This window comes from Neoarius graeffei, chromosome 10, assembly GCF_027579695.1.
Source record: "Neoarius graeffei isolate fNeoGra1 chromosome 10, fNeoGra1.pri, whole genome shotgun sequence".
Taxonomy (NCBI): domain Eukaryota; kingdom Metazoa; phylum Chordata; class Actinopteri; order Siluriformes; family Ariidae; genus Neoarius; species Neoarius graeffei.
The window spans coordinates 58,884,027-58,894,335 of NC_083578.1; positions in this window are offsets into that span (position 1 = coordinate 58,884,027).

Below are 10,309 nucleotides of genomic sequence, written 5' to 3' on the forward strand. Positions count from 1 at the left end.
AAGCGCTCCCATTTCTCTCTCATTGTCCGGTCTTTTGGAAAATGATGAGTACTAATCCCATCAAGGTTGGTGTTGCTACACCCTCCTACAATACATCTGTTAACCATTTTAATTATTTTGCGAGAATGTTGAAGAAATTTGCAGAAAACCACCAGGTTGTTTTCTCATAAACAAACCAGCGCTGACGTAGGATTCAGAGGGAGGTGTCCCGCAGATGACGTCACGAAAATCAATATTTGCTGAGAAATTCAAATGCCAAGTTTTTTCAGAGGCGGACCAATTCGCCTCAAATGGCTTGATTCAACTGAATTTTTCTGGTATTGCGCAAGGTAAAAAAAAAATTGCAGAGAATGCAGAATGTTACAGAGATATGACCAAAGTTTAATATAAAATAGGAGAATTACATTGATCTTGCTCCTGAAATCTGTGGTTGGTAGAAGAGAGCAACTGGACTTGCTTGAAGATTCTTGAAAACATTTCACCTCTCATCCGAAAGGCTTCCTCAGTTCTGTCTGACTAACAGGGAGTATCAGGTATTTATCCTCTCATGGATCATCATAGAATCCGAATCAGAATGCTGATGGCTGCATTGTAGGTGGCTGATAAAAGATGTCTTAGACCCCCACCTCTGTTCAGTGATGGTCGTTCCAGGTTGACAAAAATGAACGATCCTCTCTGGCTAAGGCCAAGTTTACATTAGACCGTATCTGTCTCGTTTTCTTCGCCGATGCACTGTCCGTTTACATTAAAACGCCGGGAAACGGGAATCCGCCAGGGTCCACGTATTCAATCCAGATCGTGTCTGGTCCGGTGCTGTGTAAAAATTGAGAATACGTAGATACGCTGTGCTGAGCTCTAGCTGGCATCGTCATTGGACAACGTCACTGTGACATCCACCTTCCTGATTTGCTGGCGTTGGTCATGTGATGCGACTGCTGAAAAACGGCGCGGACTTCCGCCTTGTATCACCTTTCATTAAAGAGTATAAAAGTATGAAAATACTGCAAATACTGATGCAAATACTGCCCATTGTGTAGTTATGATTGTCTTTAGGCTTGCCATCCTTCCACTTGCAAGTGGTAAGTGACGCGCATGCCCGACATGCACTGAGATCACACACACAGCGGCTCAGTCCCAAATCACTGCTCGTGCACTTCACTCGCGCGCTCTGTGAGCTGCACAGGGCCGGAGTGCGCACCCTCCAGAGGGCACTCGCTGTTCAGGGCGGGGTGATTTGGAGCGCAGGATGCCTGCAGAGCCGAGCGTATCCGTGTATTGGCGTTGCTGTGTGCACGCGAATCGTGTATTGGCGTTGCTGTGTGCACACTAATTGTTTTAAAAACGTTAATCTGATGATCCGCTGATACGGTCTAATGTAAACCCCACCTAAGATGTCTGCCAGTTTTCTGGAAGTCCTCTCACACTCCCGCACCAGTCGAAGGGATCCCATCCCAAAGTGCGTAGAAACATATCTGTGAAGATTCTCAGTCATCCAGGTACATAGTAATCTGTGGTTGGTAGAAGAGAGCAACTGGACTTGCTTGAAGATTCTTGAAAACGTTCCACCTCTCTTCTACCAACCACAGATTACTATGTACCTGGATGACTGAGAATCTTCACAGATATGTTTCTACGCACTTTGGGATGGGATCCCTTCGACTGGTGCGGGAGTGTGAGAGGACTTCCAGAAAACTGGCAGACATCTTAGCCAGAGAGGATCGTTCATTTTTGTCAACCTGGAACGACCATCACTGAACAGAGGTGGGGGTCTAAGACGTCTTTTATCAGCCACCTACAATGCAGCCATCAGCATTCGGATTCTATGATGATCCATGAGAGGATAAATACTTGATACTCCCTATTAGTCAGACAGAACTGAGGAAGCCTTTCGGATGAGAGGCGAAACGTTTTCAAGAATCTTCAAGCAAGTCCAGTTACTCTCTTCTACCAACCACAGATTACTATGTACCTGGATGACTGAGAATCTTCACAGATATCTTGCTCCTGAATTTACCTGTGATAGGCACTTTAAGGTGGATGGGCTACAACAGCAGAAGAGCACATCGGGTTCCACTCCTGTCAGCTAAGAACGAGAATCTGAGACTATCATTTGCATAGACACACACTACCGTTCAAAAGTTTAGGGTCCGTTAGAAATGTCCTCGTTTCTGAGAGAAAACAATTGTTTTGTCTATTAAAATATCAAATTGATCAAAAATACTGTCCAGACATAATTAATGTTGTAAATGACTATGGTAGCTGGAATTGGCTGTTAATGAATGGAATAGCTGCATAAATGTAGAGACTCCCATTATCAGCAACAATTAGTCTTGAGTTCCAATGGAATGCTGTGTTCACTAATGCAAGTCTGTCACTTTAAAAGGTTAATTGATAATTGAAAAAGGGTTTGCTAATGATCTTAGTACAGCTGAAAACAGTTGCACTGATCACTGAAGCGATAAAACCGGGCTTCTTCAGACTAGTTAAGTATCTGGTGCATCAGCAAATGTGGGTTTGACTACTGACGTAAAATGGACAGAAACAAAGCTCTTTCTTCTGAAACTTGTCAGTCTATTCTTGTTCTGAGAAATGAAGGCTATTCCATGTGAGAAACTGCCAAGAAACTGAATATCTCCTACAATGCTGTGTACTATTCCCTTCACAGACCAGCACAAACTGGCTCTAACTGCAATAGAAAGAGGAGTGGAAGGTCCCGATGCACAACTGTGCAAGAGGATAAATTCATTAGTGTGTGTGGTTTGAGAAACCGACACCTCACAGGTTCTCAACTGGCAGCTTCAGTAAATGGGACCTGCAAAAGACCAGTCTCAACATCTGCAGTGAAAAGGCGATGCCGGGAAGCTGGCCTTCTAGTGAGAGCTGCGAAGGAAAAAACTCCTATCTGAGAATGGCCAATAAAAAGAAAAGATTGAGATGGGCAAAACAACACAGATGCTGGACACAGGATGATGTGGAAAAAAGTGTTATGGACAGACAGATCCAAGTTTGAGGTGTTTGTATCACAAAGAAGAACATTTGTGAGATGCAGGCCAAATGAAAAAATGCTGCAGGAGTGCTTGATGCCATCTGTCAAGCATGGGGGAGGTAATGTGATGGTCTGGGGCTGCTTTGGTGGTGGTAAAGTGGGGGATTTGTACAGGGTGAAGGGGACCGTGAAGAAGGAAGGCTTTCACTCCATTTTGCAACACCATGTCATACCCTGTGGATAGCGCTTGATAGGAGTCAATTTTGTCGTACAACAGGACAATGACCCAAAGCACATCTCCAAACTATGCAAGGACTATTTAGAAAAGAAGCAGACACCTTGCATTCTGTCTATGGAGGGGCCAGCACATTCACCGGATCTCAACCCTGTTGCGCTGTTATGGGAGCAGCTTGACCGAATAGTACGTAAGAAGTGCCCATCAAGCCAATCCAACTCATGGGAGGTGCTCCAGGAAGCATGGGGTGAAATCTCATTAGATTACCTCAACAAATTGGCATCTAGAATGCTTAAGGTCTGCTAAGCTGTAATTGTTGCAAATGGAGGATCCTTTGACAAAAGTAAAATTTGGGGAAAAAATATAAACCCAAAACAATTATTTAATCTCATCTCATTATCTCTAGCCACTTTATCCTGTTCTACAGGGTCGCAGGCAAGCTGGAGCCTATCCCAGCTGACTACGGGCGAAAGGCGGGGTACACCCTGGACAAGTCGCCAGGTCATCACAGGGCTGACACATAGACACAGACAACCATTCACACTCACATTCACACCTACGGTCAATTTAGAGTCACCAGTTAACCTAACCTGCATGTCTTTGGACTGTGGGGGAAACCGGAGCACCCGGAGGAAACCCATGCGGACACAGGGAGAACATGCAAACTCCACACAGAAAGGCCCTTGCCGGCCACGGGGCTCGAACCCGGACCTTCTTGCTGTGAGGCGACAGCGCTAACCACTACACCACCGTGCCGCCCACAATTATTTCAAATAAAAATAATTATTTCTAACTTTGTTAAAGCCTATTTCTTATTTATTTTGTAATATTTTCTATTCAAACTCATTTCATGCTTTTTTTTCCTTTTCATGGAAAACAAGGAAATTTCTAACTGACTCGAAACTTTTGAATGGTAGTGTATATATCTTGTGCAAGACACTGTGATCTATCTCTCCATCACAGCCATGAAGCTATTTTATGGGGACCTTAACTAATATTTTGATATATTTTTACTCTGCATGAGTATTATTGAAGTTAGATACTTTTACTTAATTACTTTTCCAAGACCAAAAAAAAAAATTCCTTACAATTTTTTGTTTAGACCTTTATAGTAAAGTACTCATTACAAATAGTCAAGTTTATTTGTATAGCGCTTTTAACAATAAACATTGTCGCAAAGCAGCTTAACAGAATTTGAACGACTTAAAACATGAGCTAATTTTATCCCTAATCTGTCCCCAGTGAGCAAGCCTGTGGCGACGGTGGCATATAACAAAGGTGTTTTCTCTCATCCGGCCAATTACTGTATACTCGTTCATATATGAAAAAATCTCAGATTCATCAAGAAAGACTTGTGCTAATTCATCACATGCAGTGAACAACTTAGGCTAAATAATGTTGATAGCACTAGCTATCCGTGTGTCTGAAGATGCAGTCGCTACCAGACTGCTGCGTTGAACTTGAGGAAGAGTACCTTGGTCCTACCTCAGTAAAATGTTTCAATATGCTGGAGTAAGCAAAAATGAACTGTCTGATTTTTCTTCCCAGAAGGCATGAACTTCATTTAATTAAGAACAACAGTAGCAAAAGCATGGTGAGGCAAAATTTTGCTAATTTTCCAACAATAGCTGGCTATTTACAGTATGTGGCCAAATGTTTGTGGACACCCGACCATCACACCCACCTTTGCATTTTGAACATGAGCATATCTGTGGGAAATTGTGCCAATCCAGCTACAAGAGCATTAATGAGGTCAGGAACTGATGTCAGGTGAGGAGGCCTAGGATGCAGTTTGCTTTTCAATTTGTCCCAAAGGTGTTAAGTGGGGTTGAGGTCAAAGCTGTATGCAGGCTGCTCAAGTTCTTCCACACCACCCCTTGTCAAACCAGATCTTCATGGACCTTGCTTTGTGCACAGGGGCATTGTCATGCTGGAACAGGTTTGGGCCCCTTAATTCCACTGAAGGAAAATGTTAATGAAACAGAATGCAAAGGCATTCTAGACATTTGTGTGCTTCTACAGTGGTGCTTGAAAGTTTGTGAACCCTTTAGAATTTTCTATATTTCTGCATAAATATGACCAAAAACAACATCAGATTTTCAAACAAGTCCTAAAAGTAGATAAAGAGAACCCAGTTAAACAAAGGAGACAAAAATATTATACTTGGTCATTTATTTATTGAGGAAAATGATCCAATATTACATATCTCTGAGGGGCAAAAGTATGTGAACCTCTAGGATTAGGCGTTTATTTGAAGGTGAAATTAGAGTCAGGTGTTTTCAGTCAATGGGATGACAATCAGCTGTGAGTGGGCACCCTGTTTTATTTAAAGAACAGGGATCTATCAAAGTCTGATCTTCACAACACATGTTTATGGAAGTGTATCATGGCATGAACAAAGGAGATTTCTGAGGACCTCAGAAAAAGCATTGTTGATGCTCATCAGGCTGGAAAAGGTTACAAAACCATCTCTAAAGAGTTTGGACTCCACCAATCCACAGTCAGACAGCTTGTGTACAAATGGAGGAAATTCAAGACCATTGTTACCCTCCCCAGGAGTTGCTGACCAACAAAGATCACTCCAAGAGCAAGACGTGTAATAGTCAGCGAGGTCACCAAGGACCCCAGGTTAACTTCTAAGCAACTGAAGGCCTCTCTCACATTAGCTAATGTTTATGAGTCCACCATCAGGAGAACACTGAACAACAATGGTGTGTATGGCACGGTTGCAAGGGGAAAGCCACTGCTCTCCAAAACGAACATTGCTGCTGATCTGCAGTTTGCTAAAGATCACGTGGACAAGCCAGAAGGGTATTGGAAAAATGTTTTGTGGACGGATGAGACCAAAATAGAACATTTTAGTTTAAATGAGAAGCGTTATGTTTGGAGAAAGGAAAACACTGCATTCCAGCATAAGAACCTTATCCCATCTGTGAAACATGGTGGTGGTAGTATGTTTGGGCCTGTTTTGCTGCATCTGGGCCAGGACAGCTTGCCATCACTGATGGAACAATGAATTCTGAATTATACCAGCGGATTCTAAAGGAAAATGTCAGGACATCTGTCCATGAACTGAATCTCAAGAGAAGGTGGGTCATGCAGCAAGACAACGACCCTAAGCACACAAGTTGTTCTACCAAAGAATGGTTAAAGAAGAATAATGTTTTGGAATGGCCAAGTCAAAGTCCTGACCTTAATCCAATCAAAATGTTGTGGAAGGACCTGAAGCGAGCAGTTCATGTGAGGAAACCCACCAACATCCCAGAGCTGAAGCTGTTTTGTACGGAGGAATGGGCTAAAATTCCTCCAAGCCGGTGTGCAGGACTGATCAACAGTTACCAGAAACATTTAGTTGCAGTTATTGCTGCACAAGGGGGTCACACCAGATACTGAAAGCAAAGGTTCACATACTTTTGCCACTCACAGATATGTAATATTGGATCATTTTCCTCAATAAATAAATGACCAAGTATAATATTTTTGTCTGATTTGTTTAACTGGGTTCTCTTTATCTACCTTTAGGACTTGTGTGAAAATCTGATGATGTTTTAGGCCATATTTATGCAGAAATATAGAAAATTCTAAAGGGTTCACAAACTTTCAAGCACCACTGTAACTTTGTAGCAACAGTTCAGGGAAGAACCATATATGGGTGTGTTGGTCAGGTGTCCACAGACTTTTGGCCATATTAAACAAGTTAGCTTGTTTTCTTTGCTAGGCTATACTAGTGTTAGTAGCCAACAGTTTGATTAGGTATACAAATAAAATTCTAGCTAAGGGTAAATATTGGTTTTGTTGCAGGATATTTGATTTTGATTAATTCATGAAACTACATAGTGTTAGTCATGCATATGACCAACAAACTTAGACAAATTTCGAATGTGGTTTCCAGTTTTAAAAAAAAATTGCATTGTTCCTTAAAAATGAGTATCACCTTCTAACAGTTTTGGATCAAATCAGGTTTGATATGAAAACATGCAGTTAATTTAATTTCATCAATAACAAAAAAGATATTTATTTTACTTTTTAATACTTGAGTACATTTAAAAGTAGCAATGTTTTTTTTTCTCATTTGAGGACAATTTACCTGGATACTTCCATTTTTATTTGAGTGAATGATTTAAATGATTTTACTCATGTCTCTACTTTCACTTAAAGCATATACGCAGAGCTATGGCCTCACTTTCATTTATAAATGCCTTGAGACCTCAAGAATGGCACAGGAATAGTTTTAAGCGTTAACAATGAACCTAATATAGTAATTTTTATGATTAAAGTGAATTATATAGGTAACGGTCTGAGTGAATGATATTGACGTCCGTAATGTCACAACAGAAAGGCTATCAGTCTCATCGCCATTTCCGCTATACTAAAACACAGAGCTGACTGCAACTCCGAGCCTCCATTTTGAGCTAATTTATAGCCATGCCACGTAGATGTGTTGCTGGTGGATGCAGCAACATGACAGAAGGTTGATTTAGGTTGCATTCGTGGCACAAGAATGTTCAAACTGCAAAGATTTGGATGCGTTTTGCGAGAAGTTCACGAGCACATTGGGCGCCTACAAAGTGGTCTCTCCTCTGCTCTGCACATTTTACTGAAGACTCATACGAGACCTCTGATCTGTTGAGGAGCGTTGGCTATAAGCCCATATTAAAAGAGGGTGCAGTACCAACAATTAAATAAAACTACAAGAAAAGGAAAGTATTTATTTTATTTATTTTTTAAAAGGAAAGTTCAGTTGCACCAGTTTTCCTGGAGTGTGAGCCAAGGGTTGTTGGTAAAACCCAGGATGGAACGGGACGGGACATATCACTCGGGCAGTGACCTCCCCGCGGTTGTTGCTAAAACCAGTGACACCCCGTTCCATTCCGGGTTTTAGTAATTGCCTGAGCCGAGCAGTAATGGCGGAGTACTCAGTAATGGAGAGAATGGAGAATGAGTGGACCAGCCGTCTGATTTCTTCACTGGATATTGCTGCCATCTCGCCCTTACACGGAAGAAGTGAATGAACGGAGAACTGAACAAACAACTGAAAGTCAGATTCTTTCAAAAACAATTGGCCTTCAAGAAGCGAGAACACAAATGGGTAAGCTCTGACTCTCATTTGGATATAAAACAACAAAAACACTTTGTTTACCTGCATTTAGATTAATACATGTAACTCGTATTGTGTGTTTAAGTTACCGGTATGAGATTATTTAATTTGCTTCAGAATGTGATTGTCTCAGTTCATCTGATTTATTTAATTAGCCTTTTATGTTTTATCAGTGAAAATGCATGCATGTACATGTATATTGCTTTAATAAGAGTCAACCCACAATCACTGAAGTCAAACCAGTCTTAGTTGAGCAAGTCGGTAACAGCATTTCGTACTTTCACCATAAATTTTTATTTATACAACTTTGGTCTATAGCTGTAAAAGGCCTCGGTCTTAAAACCGGTTACCGCAGTGACGTCACGCACTCTGGCTGGCTCAGCGGGGCAGCTTGAATGCCAACTTTGTGGTCGATTTTAACTCTCAAAAATATATATTTTTTATTCCCATTTATGCAGCATACAAGAGTCAAAGGTGGATATATTATCCACTCAGAAATTTATTTAAAAATAAAGGTTCTGCGTATCTCCTTTACAGTGGGGCAAAAAATTATTTAGTCAGCCACCAATTGTGCAAGTTCTCCCACTTAAAAAGATGAGAGAGGCCTGTAATTTTCATCACCTCAACTATGAGAGACAGAATGGGAGGAAAGAATCCAGGAAATCACATTGTAGGATTTTTAATGAATTAATTGGTAAATTCCTCGGTAAAATAAGTATTTGGTCACCTACAAACAAGCAAGATTTCTGGCTCTCACAGACCTGTAACTTCTTCTTTAAGAGTCTCCTCTGTCCTCCACTCGTTACCTGTATTAATGGCACCTGTTTGAACTCATTATCAGTATAAAAGACACCTGTCCACAACCTCAAACAGTCACACTCCAAGCTCCACTATGGCCAAGACCAAAGAGCTGTCAAAGAACACCAGAAACAAAATTGTAGACCTGCACCAGGCTGGGAAGACTGAATCTGCAATAGGTAAGCAGCTTGGTGTGAAGAAATCAACTGTGGGAGCAATTATTAGAAAATGGAAGACATACAAGACCACTGATAATCTCCCTTGATCTGGGGCTCCACGCAAGATCTCACCCCGTGGGGTCAAAATGATCACAAGAACGGCGAGCAAAAATCCTAGAACCACACGGGGGGACCTAGTGAATGACCTGCAGAGTAACAAAGGCTACCATCAGTAACACACTATGCCGCCAGGGACTCAAATCCTGCAGTGCCAGACATGTCCAGGCCCATCTGAAGTTTGCTAGAGAGCATTTGGATGATCCAGAAGAGGACTGGGAGAAAGTCATATGGTTAGATGAAACCGAAATAGAACTTTTTGGTAAAAAAATCAACTTGTCGTGTTTGGAGGAGAAAGAATGCCGAGTTGCATCCAAAGAACACCATACCTACTGTGAAGCATGGGGGTGGAAACATCATGCTTTGGGGCTGTTTTTCTGCAAAGGGACCAGGACGACTGATCCGTGTAAAGGAAAGAATGAATGGGGCCATGTATCGTGAGCTTTTGAGTGAAAACCTCCTTCCATCAGCAAGGGCATTGAAGATGAAACGTGGCTGGGTCTTTCAGCATGACAATGATCCCAAACACACCGCCCGGGCAACGAAGGAGTGGCTTCGTAAGAAGCATTTCAAGGTCCTGGAGTGGCCTAGCCAGTCTCCAGATCTCAACCCCATAGAAAATCTTTGGAGGGAGTTGAAAGTCCGTGTTACCCAGCGACAGCCCCAAAACATCACTGCTCTAGAGGAGATCTGCATGGAGGAATGGGCCAAAATACCAGCAACAGTGTGTGAAAACCTTGTAAAGACTTACAGAAAACGTTTGACCTCTGTCATTGCCAACAAAGGGTATATAACAAAGTATTGAGATGAACTTTTGTTATTGACCAAATACTTATTTTCCACCATAATTTGCAAATAAATTCTTTAAAAATCAGACAATGTGATTTTCTGGATTTTTTTTTCTCATTTTGTCTCTC